Source organism: Hordeum vulgare, chromosome 2H (genome assembly GCF_904849725.1).
Source record: "Hordeum vulgare subsp. vulgare chromosome 2H, MorexV3_pseudomolecules_assembly, whole genome shotgun sequence".
Taxonomy (NCBI): Eukaryota; Viridiplantae; Streptophyta; class Magnoliopsida; order Poales; family Poaceae; genus Hordeum; species Hordeum vulgare.
Genome location: NC_058519.1, coordinates 639,070,533 through 639,084,294, shown reverse-complemented (window position 1 = coordinate 639,084,294; position 13,762 = coordinate 639,070,533). Strand labels below are relative to the sequence as shown.

Genomic DNA, 13,762 nt, shown 5'->3' with positions numbered 1-13,762 from the left:
TCTCCATGAGTAGCAAGTACATCTAATTTTTTTGGTATTTCGTGTTCCATATCCATAACTAAAGATAGATAACAACTTAGAACAGCAAATAAATCTACTTAGTGATAAAGCAAACAAGCACACACGAGGATATTCACCCCACGCTATTGCTCCCCGGCAACGGCGCCAGAAAAAGGTCTTGATAACCCACAAGTATAGGGGATCAATTGTAGCCTTTCTCGATATGTAAGAGTGTCGAACCCAACGAGAAGCTAAAGGTAGGACAAATATTCCCTCAAGTTCTATAGACCACCGATACAACTCTACGCACACTTTACGTTCGCTTTACCTAGAATAAGTATGAAACTAGAAGTACTTTGTAGGAGTGATATGATAGACTTGCAAGAAAGTAAAGAACAGTAAATAAAACTAGGGGCTCATTAGAAAAAGAAACAAATACGAGTGTCTAACGAGTGTGGAAAAGTGGTGGTAGGAGTTGCGGAATTGTCCCTAAGCAATTGACTACGTTACTAGATCGATAGCAAGTATCATGTGGGAGAGGCCTCTGCTAGCATGTCATCCCTTATTTAGAATTCTATGCACTTATGATTGGAACTATTAGCAAGCGTCCGCAACTACTAACGTTCATTAAGGTAAAACCCAACCATAGCAATAAGATATATTGGTCCCCCTTCAATCCCATATGCATCAATTTCTATGCTAGGTTTGAAGCTTCTGTCACTCTAGCCTGCCAATACATAGTCCTATCAACATACAACTAACCCTATGGTGTGATCCACGCACGCGATCATATGATGGGCACCAAAGGACAGCAACATAACCACAAGCAAATTAAACCAATCATAGCAATTCATCAATCACCGATAGGACAACGATAATCTACTCAGACATCATAGGATAGCAACACGTCATTGAATAATAATATGTAGCATAAAGCACCATGTTCAAGTAGAGGGTACAACGGGTTGCGGTAGAGTGAACCGCTTAATATAGATGGGGGAAGATGATGGAGATGTTGGTGAAGATGACGGAGGTGTTGGTGTAGATCGCTGTCACACGATGATGTCCCGGGCGGCGTTCCGACGCCGCCGGGAGAGAGGGGGAGAGAGCCCCCCTCCTTCTTCTTCTTCCTTGACCTCCTCCCTAGATGGGAGAAGGGTTTCTCCTATGGTCCATGGTCTCCATGGCGGTGGAGGGGCGAGAGCCCCTCCGATATTGGATCTCTCTCTCTGGGTCCTTCTGTTTCTGCGCTTCCGGATTCTGCGTTCCACCGTTTCTTAAATTCCCAGAGATCCGTAACTCCGATTGGGCTGAAATTTTAACACGATTTTCTTCTGAATATTATATTTCTTGTGGCGAAAGAAGGGCTCCAACAGGCTTAAGGAGTGGCCACAAGCCTGCCTGCCGCGGGCCCACCCCCTGGCCGCTGCGACGGGGCTTTTGGGCACTCCGTGCATCGCGTCGCGTTGATTCTTCTTTCCAAAAATCATAAATATTCCAAAAAAAATCCCCGTAGGTTTTTATTACGTTTGGACTTCGTTTGGTATGGATATTCTGCGAAACAAAAAACATGCAATAAAGAGGAACTGACACTGGGCACTGGATCAATATGTTAGTCCCAAAAATAGTATAAAAGGTTGCCAAAAATATATGAAAGTTGTAGAATATTGGCATGAAACAATCAAAAATTATAGATACGACGAACACGTATCAAGCTGTATGTGTGTTGAACGCGAAGGTGTCGTCCGTTCGGCGCTAGATCGGGATGGATCGTGGGATAGATCACGAGACGGATCGTGGGACGGATCACGAGACGGATCGTGGGACGGTTCGAGGGACCGATCGTGAAGACGTACCACTACATCAAACGCGTTTCTTAACGCTTCCCGCTGAGCGATCTACAAGGGTACGTAGATCTAATCTCCTCTCATAGATGGACATCTCCATGATAGGTCTTCGTGTGCGTAGGAAATTTTTTGTTTCCCATGCAACTTTCCCCAACATATAGGAGGACCAGAGTCGGGACCGTGTCGCGATCACGAAAACTGACTTGGTTTATATGTCGTATACTTACCGAAAAAGAAATAATTAACTTGTGTGCCAAGACATAAAAATAAAATGGCAAAAGGAAGCCACGCCCCCGCAAGGCAATAGGCCGGGCGAGGCGAGGCGAGCGAGCGCGCGTGTGGTCTTCTCCTTTCTTTTCTCAACACACACTTGGAGTGGTGGAGAGAACTCATTATATAAAGAGGTCAGCTCTTCCTCAACTAGCTGTATAGGACTAAACTTTAGCACCACCACACCAACTCTTGCCATTTTACTCATGGGATCATTTAAGATTTCAGAATTTTGAAGATAGGCCAAACCCATCAATTCTAACACGCATCTGCCTCAAGTTCTAGATAGAGGTGTGCTAGACCGAGCTCCGTTGTTCTTGGCTCTAGTGTGTATATAGGTTGATCTCCTCCTCCTTCTCGTCAGAGTGGACGGAGAGAATTTCCTGATTAGAGGCTCCCCCTCGTACCCCCTGCGTCGTATCCCCGAGTTAGGCAATCACAGATATGGGTTCTTTGGGCCCGATCCCGGACAAGGCGGGCCGGTTGGCCTCCGTCGGGTCACCAACGGCCAGTCTGGCGAGCTATGGGCGATGTGTGTGTGTGTGGGGGGGGGGGGCACTGTGTTGCGTCTGCTACAGCGCGGCGGTTGGAGCTTAGCGGGCCCGAGCTGGACCCGATTGGGGAAGTTGGCCTCGCGTGTTCCTCCTCTTGAGTTCGGTCTGCTACCGCTTGAGCCGGTGGAGGTTGTCCCCCCCCCCCCACATGGTTGTGGTTCTGCCGGTCCCCGTGTATGGTGACCTTGTTTTGCCCCGTCTGGCCTGGCAGCATTTGTCGTGGTGAGATGACGGTGGTGTCCTCGTGAGTGTGGTGTCGCATGTTGGTGGACGGTAGGCACGGTGAAGCCGAAGGTTGGTCCTAGAGTGTGGGCGTGAGAGGTCACGACAAATTTTTGTCGGGTCTGACTTGAATCGACGCGGCGAGCGTGTGGGCGCCACCTTCCTTCTTAAAGGGTGTCGGGTGTACCTCTCCACCACCCCCCTCCATGTATAGGGAGAAATCCTAGGACTCGTTAGGCCAGCAACATCGTCGTCGTCGCAGTCCTTCTTGACGGTGTTGCTTAGTACGTGGCAATCTGATGACATTTGAGTGTGGTGGGATTCTCTCGTCAGCGCAACGGTTACGTGATGCTACAACTTTCGTTGGTCCGGTATTGCCCGCATTTTTTCTCTTATTTTTTCTTTTGAGCATGGTTGTGTTGTTTGCCCCCGCGTGAAACGCATTGGTGTGTCGGATGGTTGCTATAATAATATATACCTCGAAATAGAGTTTCGCACCGTTATAGGCTATCTATCTCGTTATCTATGGACATGTTGGTCAAGTTTATCCATGGTTGTGGACTGTACACGTGGACATGTAGTTGGCTAAGGTTATCTATGGTATGGACATGTAGAGCTATATGTGAAACCCTCGTGACGATGGTGTTTGCATACCTAAGAAATTCTGTGGAAACACTGTAGTAGTTTAGCTAGCTGAACCTGTTTCACTTCGCCCCTTGAATGACCAGAATTTGCTTATGCCATGCCTTGTTGGTTTGAGCTGGCCGTGTTTGCTCTTTGCTGTTGAATGGGTACGAGTTCGTGCTGAGCTCATCGTGTCATGTGGATCACAGCATATTGCATCCAGAAACACACAGACACGCACAAGCATGCATTTCCAGAGGTCATCGGAGCAAAACATACATTATCAAGCTGCAAGAACAACACGCATCAAGAGGAGAAGGAAAATATACGAAAATCACAAGGGAGATCACAGCACCGGAACAAAACCCTCCTACCTACCTGATCGAACGAACAACGACAAACTAGAGAGCCAAGAAGTCCGAATGAGGGAACTCCATGCGAGGACGACGACGACGACCTCTTCTCCTCCTACGGTATGAGGAAGAGGAGGAAAAGCGCCCGCCGCATCGCCATCATCCCGCCTCTGTGAATGATGCTTCTCCAAAGATGCGTATACCCTCAGTATCTCCATCTCCATCTCAATCAACATGCCCTTTCCAAGCATCTTCTCTGTTTTGAAACTAGTCATCATTTGGGTCTCTAAACTTTGAACGACGACAGTGATCGAGTGCATTGAACCTGGACACCATCTTGTAGCTAGCTAGTCATTTATTCTGTGATGAGTGTGTTGCCATCAGTGTCACAAGCTTTCCTGGCACTCTCTCTCTTTATGCCGTCAGCCCATACTATACAGTCACGTATGCACAATGAGACAACTAGCCAGACCATTTGGACCAGAGTCGAGAGCAGACAGGTTTTTTAATAGAAAATACAGTACCAGATTAGGTCCATGTGCTGTGGCATCAGGGCTACCAAATGCGTCCTAGTTCTAACTTCTAAGCATTATTTTGTACTCGTATGTAATAGCTGACCTTTAATCTTTCTGAAAGAGAAGTACTAGCTGGCCTTTAATTAACACTGATGAACATGAAGTCCCTCCGACTACAGACACGTACGTACGCAAACGACATGTGAAAATACTTTATCTTGGTATATGATTATCTCAAGCTTAGTTCTTCGCATTTTTTTTGAAGATCCAGTTTGCAGCTGCCTTTTCATTGATTTAGCAGAAGAAGAATACAAGAAATAACCTGATCAAGTGATTAGGAAAGGACCGCGGATTCACCAACAGTCTTGTACTCCCATCAAAACAGGGCTGACGAACAAACTTCTCACGTTGGATCCCCAAAAGGGGACGTTATGCATTTTGCTCCGGCCAGACGGCATTGCTTCAGATCGCTACGAACTCGATCGATCACTCGCCGAACGCATGGTATGTGTCCACGGAAAGTACACCCATTTCTTTCTAACCAAATGTGCCACTGCCAAGCCACCGCGATCAGAATGGACCACTTTTGTTCTCAACATGGATTCTCCTGCAGCCTGACGACACATTTTAATGAAGCCACTGCATGTGAAAAGTAGTATTAGCACCAGTGGAATAAATTAGTAAGCAGTCAAGATACTGAACCCACTATTTAATAAACTGTACAAAAATGCTGTGATTTTAATTTTTTTAATTAAGTAGAGGTGGCGCCCTTAACCTCTTCTGGATAATGGTGCGCAATGTTCAACATTTCACACACGAAAGTGCATTTTCTCTTCTTCTTCTACCTATGTTCCGGATTACTTTTCTTGTACCTAAGTTCTTTATCAGCTATACTGACTTTTCGTCTAGAATTGAGCTCCAAACTTGTGAAGGATGTGGACCAAGTTTAGAAGACTCACGTGAAACCCCTCCCCTCGCGTCGCCTCCCCTCGGGCGACGCTAGGGGCTCCCGAAACCCTAGCCTCCAGAGTTTTTTCCTCCTTCCCCGGCCGCCGCTGCCGCCGGCAAGGGCCGCGGTGGCGGCGGGCCCTGCGCCTTAGAGCCAGGGCGGGTGGTGCCGCGGAACCCCAGCGAGGCGGAGGGGCCGTCGCGCGCGGGGAAGACGGGGGCGGCAGTCAGGGCGGCGGACCTGATGTGCGGCGGCGTTCGTGGCCCCATGGCCGGCCGTGGTCAGGTTGGATGGCGGCGGTGGCGCTCCATCCGGCGAGGGCAGCGGTTGCGCGCAAGGGCGGTCATCGAAGGCTGCGGATCTGGCGTGTCCTGCCCAGATCCGTCACGGCTTGGACTTCTTCGGCCGGTGGCGCGAGGAGGATCGGTGCGGGGCGGCTGGAGGCCCCTGCCGGCATGCCGACGGCGGTCTTCGTCTACATGACGTGCCTCCCTCGGTTCCATCCAGCCACGAGATCGGGGGGTCGTGACTTTCGGTGAAAACCGCGCCGACCTCGGTCATGGCGGACGATGGCGGCGTCTAGGACGTCGTTACCAGCCCATGGCATCGTTGTTGCGGGTCGTGGCACCACACTCGTGATGCTCCGAGGGAAACCTTAGATCTGGATCTACCGGTCGGATGATGATGTCATCTTTGATGTCGTTTCCCTCCTGAGGGCATCGTTTTGGAGTACGTGCTGGGTGGACGGGACAAGAGGAGGAGCGGTGTTTGATCTACCGTGAGCTCTACGGTGTAGCCCGGCGGCATGGCGCTGCGGTGGTTCGTCGACAGGCACGTGTAGGCGGATACGTGCAGGATGGTGGCGCTGTCTGGCACCGTGGTGGCGTCGACGACAGACCTCGCAAGGATGATGCGTTTGTTCTAGCTCTGGAGAGGGTACGGTGGTAGATGGTGGGGCGGCCTCTGCGCCGGACCAGTTTAGGATCCAGTCTCAGTGGTGGCTGGGCTGGAGCATCAGACTATAGATGTTAGGATTTGGTGCGATATCTGTTTGGTATTTGGCCCAGACATTCAGCACACCTTCATCAAGGAATAGGAGAAGCAACATGTGTTGCCTAGATGGTGGCTTCAGGCTAACTGATGTATTACTTTGTATGGTCTCTGTGAATAATTAATAAAATGGCTGCATGCATCGTCTAGATGCAGAGGCCGGGGGTATATCCTCCTTTTCTAAAAAAACTGACTTTATCAAGATACTGCACCATATCATTTATTTTTAGAAGGAGGAAACGAGCCCCGGCCTCTGCATCAATCGATGCATGCAGCCATATTATTAAATATCCCAAGTAACAAAATAGTTCGAGATAAGTCTGAAGGCTGAAAATAAAATGAATCTGAAACTAAACTAACTCTTAAGAACTAGCCACATCCGACGTAACTAATAGCAGACTACGATGCCTATACACCTAGTCTATTACTAGCACGCCATCCAAACCGGTTGAAGATAACCCGTGCGGCCATCTCCCAACGGTTGCACCCAGTAACCATAAGCTCCTTGTTGTCCGCAGGACTGAGTAATGACCACGTACGGATCCAGGACGTTGCCCGGAATATGACATGCAAAAAATTGTTGAATTTCTTACCATTAAAGATTATGTCATTCTTGGTATTCCATATAGCCCACAAAAGAGCACATATCCCTATTCTAATAAGTTTAGATACTAACGTCCACTTCATTGAGCCACGTTGTAAAAATTGAATCGATACACGTAGGTGGGATCACATTAAAAGCTATATGGATAGTGCGCGAAAGTAGTTTTGCGAGAGGACAGTCCAAGAACAAGTGTCTGATTGTTTCATGTTGATCACAATAACAGCAATTCGATCTACCTCTCCAACTACGCTTAATTAAATTATCTTTGGTTAATACCACACCTTTGTGTAAAAAGCACATAAGTTTTTTAATCTTTAACGGCACTTTAATATCCCAAATATGCAATGATCTAGCTAAGGGTCCTGAATTAACCAGATCTGTGTACATGAACTTAACTGAAAATACCCCATTGACAGTTAAAATCCATCGAACGTTGTCTGAATGATCTGATAGTTGTACCTGCATAAGTCTTCTTACCAGATGCATCCATGCCTCCCAACGTGCTCCTACTAGAGCTCGCCTGAAGTGCATATTTATAGGTATCGATTCTAAGACTGTGGACACATAGTCCTGCTTACGTTGCGTAATATTGTAGAGCATGAGATATTTTAAAGCAAGTGGTCTATCCCCAAGCCAAATATCTTCCCAAAATCTTGTTGAGGTACCATCCCCTACAATAAATTTCACCCTTTGAAAGAAATTAATCTTTGTCCTCATTAACCCTTTCCAAAAAGGTGAGTCATTGGGTCTAATTGTAGCTTGAGCTAGAGTTCTTGAGGTTAGATACTTATTTCTTAAAATTTGAATCCACATACCCTCTCTCTCTGTGGAAATTCTATACAACCATTTGCTAAGCCAGCATTTGTTCTTTACTTCTAAATTTTCAATTCCCAAACCCCCCTGGTCTTTGGGTCTACAAATCATATCCCAACGTGCTAGTCTGTATTTTTTCTTATTCTCATCAGTTTGCCAAAAGAAACGAGATCTATAAAAATCCAGTCTTTTCCGTACCCCTATAGGTATCTCGAAAAAAGACAAAAGGAACATGGGTAGACTTGTTAAAACAGCCTCCATATGACATAAGCTTGCCCTTCCAGCAACTTAGTTTCGTTTCAAATCTTTCTTCAATACATTTCCATTCTTTAATTGTTAACCTCCTGTGATGAATAGGGATCCCAAGATAGCTAAAAGGTAGAGAACCCATCTCACAACCAAATAGCTGTCGATAAGCGTCTTGCTCTTCTCTTGCCTTCCCAAAGCATAAGAGTTCACTTTTGTTAAAATTAATTTTCAACCCCGATAGTTGTTCAAACAAACATAATATTAATTTCATATTCCTCGCTTTTTCAATATCATGTTCCATGAAAATAATTGTATCATCCGCATATTGTAGAATGGACACACCTCCATCTACCAGATGTGGAATGAGACAACCTATTTGTCCTTTCTCTTTGGCTCTTTCAATGAGCATTGTCAACATATCTGCTACTATATTAAACAATATTGGAGACATTGAATCCCTGTGTATTAACCCCTTATGTGTTTGAAAGAAATTAGCAATGTCGTCATTAACTTTAACTCCGACACTCCCCTTATGAATGAAAGTGTCAACCTGCTGTCTCCACTTTTCATTGAACCCTTTCATACGTAAGGCTTGTTGAAGAAAAGACCAGTTAGCTTTATCATAAGCCTTTTCGAAATCCACTTTAAAGATAACCCCGTATAGTTTCTTTGTGTGAATTTCATGAAGCGTTTCGTGCAAAACAACAACACCCTCCAAAATGTGTCGCCCAGGCATGAACGCTGACTGTGTTGGTTGGACAACTGAATCGGCTATCTTCGTTAATCTATTGGTGGCTGTCTTAGTAAAAATCTTGAAGCTGACATTGAATAAACGGATAGGTCTAAATTGTTGGATGCGCATGGCATCCACCTTTTATGGAAACAACGTTATTGTTCCAAAGTTAAGGTGGAATAACTGTAGCCGACCATTGAATAAATCATGAAACATAGCCATTAGATCCCCCTTAATAACATGCCAGCACTTTTTATAAAATTCTGCAGGGAACCCATCTGGTCCCGGTGCTTTATTGTGTTCCATTTGTACTATTGCATCATACACCTCTTTCTCTGTGAATCTAGCTGATAAAACCTCATTCTCCTGTTCATTTAGTTGAGGAATATCCTGAACATTGGTTTCATCCAAAGAGATCATCGTCTCATCTGGTGCACCAAAAAGACTCCTATAATATTCTGAGATATATACCTTTAAGTTTTCATGACCTATTATAGTTCCCTCATCTTGCTCTAGCTGAGTAATTATCTTCTTTCGATGTTTGCCATTTGCAATCATGTGAAAGAACTTAGTATTATCATCCCCATGAACCAGCTTCATCACCTTAGCTCTTAGTGCCCATTTCATCTCCTCTTCTCTCAATAATTTTTGCAATCTAATCTCAGCATCCATTTTAATATTCCTATCAATAAGATTTAGCTGCGCTGACTCAGCTTTGACGTCAAGTTCATCAATCAGTTTCGTTAGTCTTTCTTTTTCTTTCTTATAAATACCACTTTGATTTTTCGCCCATCCTCTAAAGAATCGGCGCAAATTTCTGATTTTGTTTTGCCAAATTTCCACACTGGTGGATCCACCTAAGTCTGTAGCCCATTCCTTTGTAATTAGATCCATGAACCCTTCTCTTTCAAACCAGCTTAGTTCGAATGAGAAGACATTCTTGTTGCCCCTATGATTGGCCTCCCGTGAGTCAACTAGAAGAGGCGTGTGATCTAAGATTGCCCTCTGTAACGCTTGTACAGCGACTAATGGGTATTTATGCTCCCACTCAACACTAGTAAGAACCCGATCCAACTTCTCATATGTTGGTATCGGTAGTGAATTTGCCCAAGTGTATTGTCTGCCAGAAAGACGAATCTCCCTTAAATTAAGACTCTCAATAACCATATTAAACATCGCTGACCATCTTGTGTCAAGATTGTCATTATTTTTTTCATTCTGTCTACGAATAATATTAAAATCTCCCCCACCATAATTGGTAATGTTTCATCTCCACAGATTCTCACTAGATCTGCAAGAAAATCAGGTTTGAGCTCCAATTGTGCCGCCCCATATACAGCCACTAGAGCCCACTTAAAACCATCAACTTTCGACCTTACACGAAATTTGACGGAGAACTCACCATAGACCACACTCATCACCTCTAAAGTCTCGCATTTAACCCCAAGTAAGATCCCACCGGATCTTCCCCTTGGTAGTAGACAATGCCAATCAAAATCAACCCCTCTTGATAAACTATTTAAAAATTGAGTTGTGAAATTATCTCTCCTAGTTTCTTGTAATGCCATGAAATCCAGATTATATTGTATCGATGCTTCTCTAAGGAACCTTTTTTTAGCCAAGTCCGCCCGACCTCTGCTATTCCAAAAAATTCCTTTCATAATTCATCATGAAATTTTTTCTTTTGTTTAACTCTCGCACTCCTAACCGCTGATTCAGGATAAACCTTCCTTTTCCAAGATCTCCTAGTTTTTTCGTGAATACTATTTAAGTCATTATGTGTTTTGTGAATGATATTCCGCATGTGAAGAGGCCATATACCCCTCCAAACCCATATCATCCACATCGTCTACTTCCCCGTCTATATGTAAAATGCTGTCACATAATGTTTGAAGTTCAGCACCTCCTAAGTCATTAATATCTGAATCATTCATAGGTTTAACCGCTGCTAGATTTTTGATAAACTCTATGGTTCTGTCAACTTCTAAATCAAGAATATCATTGATGGACTTAGCTATATTTTTACTAGATGTACCCATAGAAATTCCTATGTCGCTAGCATTAATCATGATCTCAGAGTCATATAAGTTTAAAATAGAAGCAGTTTGATCAATAGACAAACCTGTAGTTGTTTCAGCATCTCGTAATTTTGCAGCTCGCATAGCACGTCCCATCAACATATCATTAGCATCAGGCTTCTCCTGAATACGCTGACTGAAATGTCTATCACCAGATGTAGGATCCGTTATCCCACCAAAAGAGATCACATCATCATTAGTAATCTCATTGTGGGTCTTCCCTGTTACCACAGAATCAAAGTGCTGGTCAAAAGTTGTTTCCTGAACAAGATTATTGTACTTAGAAAAGAGCACTTGCTGCTTACTATTCGAAGTACTATGAGAAGGGACATGACTAGGAGAACGGCTCGCCTCCTGCTTACTATCTCGCATGAGCAATGGCACATCCCTCACAGTCGGCGATGTCGGAGAAGTGTGACAGCAGGCCTCCTGCGTGTTATCGTGCACAAGCATATGCAGTGGCTCGGCCCTCCTAGCCAGCGGTACTGCAGAGGATGCTTGTCTGTTCTCCTGAGTAATCATATGCGTGGGTAATTCCAGCTTTGATGTGGAGACCGATCGTTGAATTGGAACAGAAGGGGTTGGCTCAACATGTGCCTCCTTTTGTACAAAAGCACTGCCAAGATTGTATGATGTACTCATAACATCAAACGAACCAAAACGTAGTGTCTCCATGGGTAATTTCGATGTAGAAGATGCACCCCCAATAAGCGGTTTCTCCTTATTAGAGGAGGGAGGAGGGTTAGTGTTATCCTTTGACTGATCGGAATGTTGATCATTCGCATCCCCATGATCCTTGTCCCTATCCTCCCCATCGGCCATGAGAATATCAGCACCATTTGGCTCCTTTTGTGGCACCTTCTCGACCTCCACTTCAAGGTCATAGTGCACACCATCATAAGACCACGGAGCAAAATCAGGAATCTGGTCAACATCAAGCACCATCACAAGCAATCTGGCTATCCCCCTTTTGCGTGTAAAAGGCATATCTACTTTCTCAGTCTTCCCAATCAACCAACCAAGGCTCCATACGATTAGGAAATCATTAAGAAGAATTTCTAGAATGCCTGAGAATCTGATCCAAACCTTCTGCAACCTAGTACCCTGCGGTGTTGGTTTAATGCATTCCTCAAACTCAAGTAAACACTTGCTGCCACTAACCTTACTGACCCCAAAAGTGAGTAGACGTTGAAGATCCTCTCTTCTAGGAAACTCAACCTGGAAGGTATTTTGATCCACCCTTATTGGTTCCCAATTGTATGCCTCAGAAACAAGCCTTCTCATCTATTGAGATACTTGCTCAGCAGTCAAATCCCCATTCGTGACTTTGACGAGACCCGTTCTTGAGCTCTCAAGACGAGGTGGAGTTAGAACTGAAGTGGAACCTGGTGTCTCAAAAAACATTAGTTTGCTGTGGCAAGCCCCATAGATGCTCATGACCGGCTTAGGAGCTAAAAGTAATGGGCATGCCATATCAATATGACCAGGCTTTTGACAGATATCACATAGATCCGTGGTACAATCCACAACGAAGTGTCCGGGAATCCCACACCTATAACATGTCAATTTTTCTTTTTTGCGAGCCGCCTTGTTGGCTCTCGCTACTTCCCTGTCCTCCGTCGTTATAGTTGGTAGTTGCTGTGTGGGCGGGGTGACACTTGCTTCCTCCCCGTCCGCTTGGGTGACTTCCTTCCACATCGGCCCCGAATTGTTCCGACCATAGTTGCGTACTACACCCCCGCCTCTTTGCCAGAAATTAGCACCTCGCGCCCCTTCCACAAAATTGCCTTCGGGAGGCTGGAAGGGACGATGCCACTGATTGGCTCCTCCCCCAGGACCTCCTCCGGCGTTCCAATTCGACCGACCACCACCTGGACCGCCAGCAAACTCGTTCCAATGATTTGGATATCCTCTGTGTCCATGGAATCCACCTCCGCCACCGCGGTTATGAGCTCCTGGACCACCTCTTCCAGCACCAGCAGTGCCGCGCCCCTGACCAACAGGAACGGTAGCTCTCTGAGTATTCTCCCGCGCGCCAGCAGCCACTACAGTAGATACCCCAACAGCAGGTCCTGCTACCGCAGATGCAGTCGTCGCAGGCGCAGTCCCAGCCGACGCACTCACTGCAGGCGTAGACGGCGCGCCTTGCCTCGCAGCCTTGGAGCCAACGCAGGAATACGCCTCGTTGTGCCAGAACGCGATGGGAAACCAGGGTTCGCCCGTCTGCTAACCCCAGATATTCCCGATCGCGATCCACGCTCGATTTTAGAAAGAGGAGAACCACCAGACGAGGAACCTCCCGTAACAACAGCGGTAACCAAATCAATCACGCTAGAAGTCCTAACCGGAATATCTGGTATACTCTGATGGACTCCTACAACGTACTGGGCCACATACCCAGGCGTGTCGAGTCCAGCAGGTTGAGATTCCGGCCCATCTTGGCACAGAATCGATTTCAGACGAAATTCCCTGGCCTCACGAATCCCAAGATCCGTTTTGGCTGTAGCATGTGCCGTCGGCCGTGACATCGCCGCCGGTCGACGTGATTTCTTCCTGACCGGTGCTTGTTTGCAAGAATGGAGAAAGTCCGCTAAAGTAAGAGCCGGAAGACGTACCTTCGGTAGCGGTCCCTTCCATGGTCTTACCGCGTTCGCCGAAGTTCGCCGGTGAACGACGCGTCGGAGAACCTCAACCCTGTCTTCGTCGTTAGCCGTCAGGCCATCCCAAGCAGGGTCCGAATCAGGAACGAATCCGTCTATGGATTTCGCGACCTGCTCCTCGGAGTATCCCACCAAAATGAATTCGCATACGATGTTGGAAGGAGTTGGAGAAGCCGCCGGTGTGTTCTGGAGGTCATCGTCTTCGTTCGCCAGAGCCCAGAATCGGCCGCCGACGAGACCA

At 46.2% G+C, this 13,762-nt stretch overlaps 1 long non-coding RNA gene across 1 annotated transcript; it reads right to left on the bottom strand.

Annotated features, from left to right (window-relative positions):
• Positions 1-3,757: 3,757 nt before the first annotated feature.
• Positions 3,758-4,212, bottom strand: LOC123431102. Its single transcript, XR_006623033.1, has 2 exons — positions 3,896-4,212; positions 3,758-3,805 (listed from the first exon to the last, which is right to left on the bottom strand). It is a non-coding gene; the product is annotated as an uncharacterized LOC123431102 (long non-coding RNA).
• Positions 4,213-13,762: the final 9,550 nt, after the last annotated feature.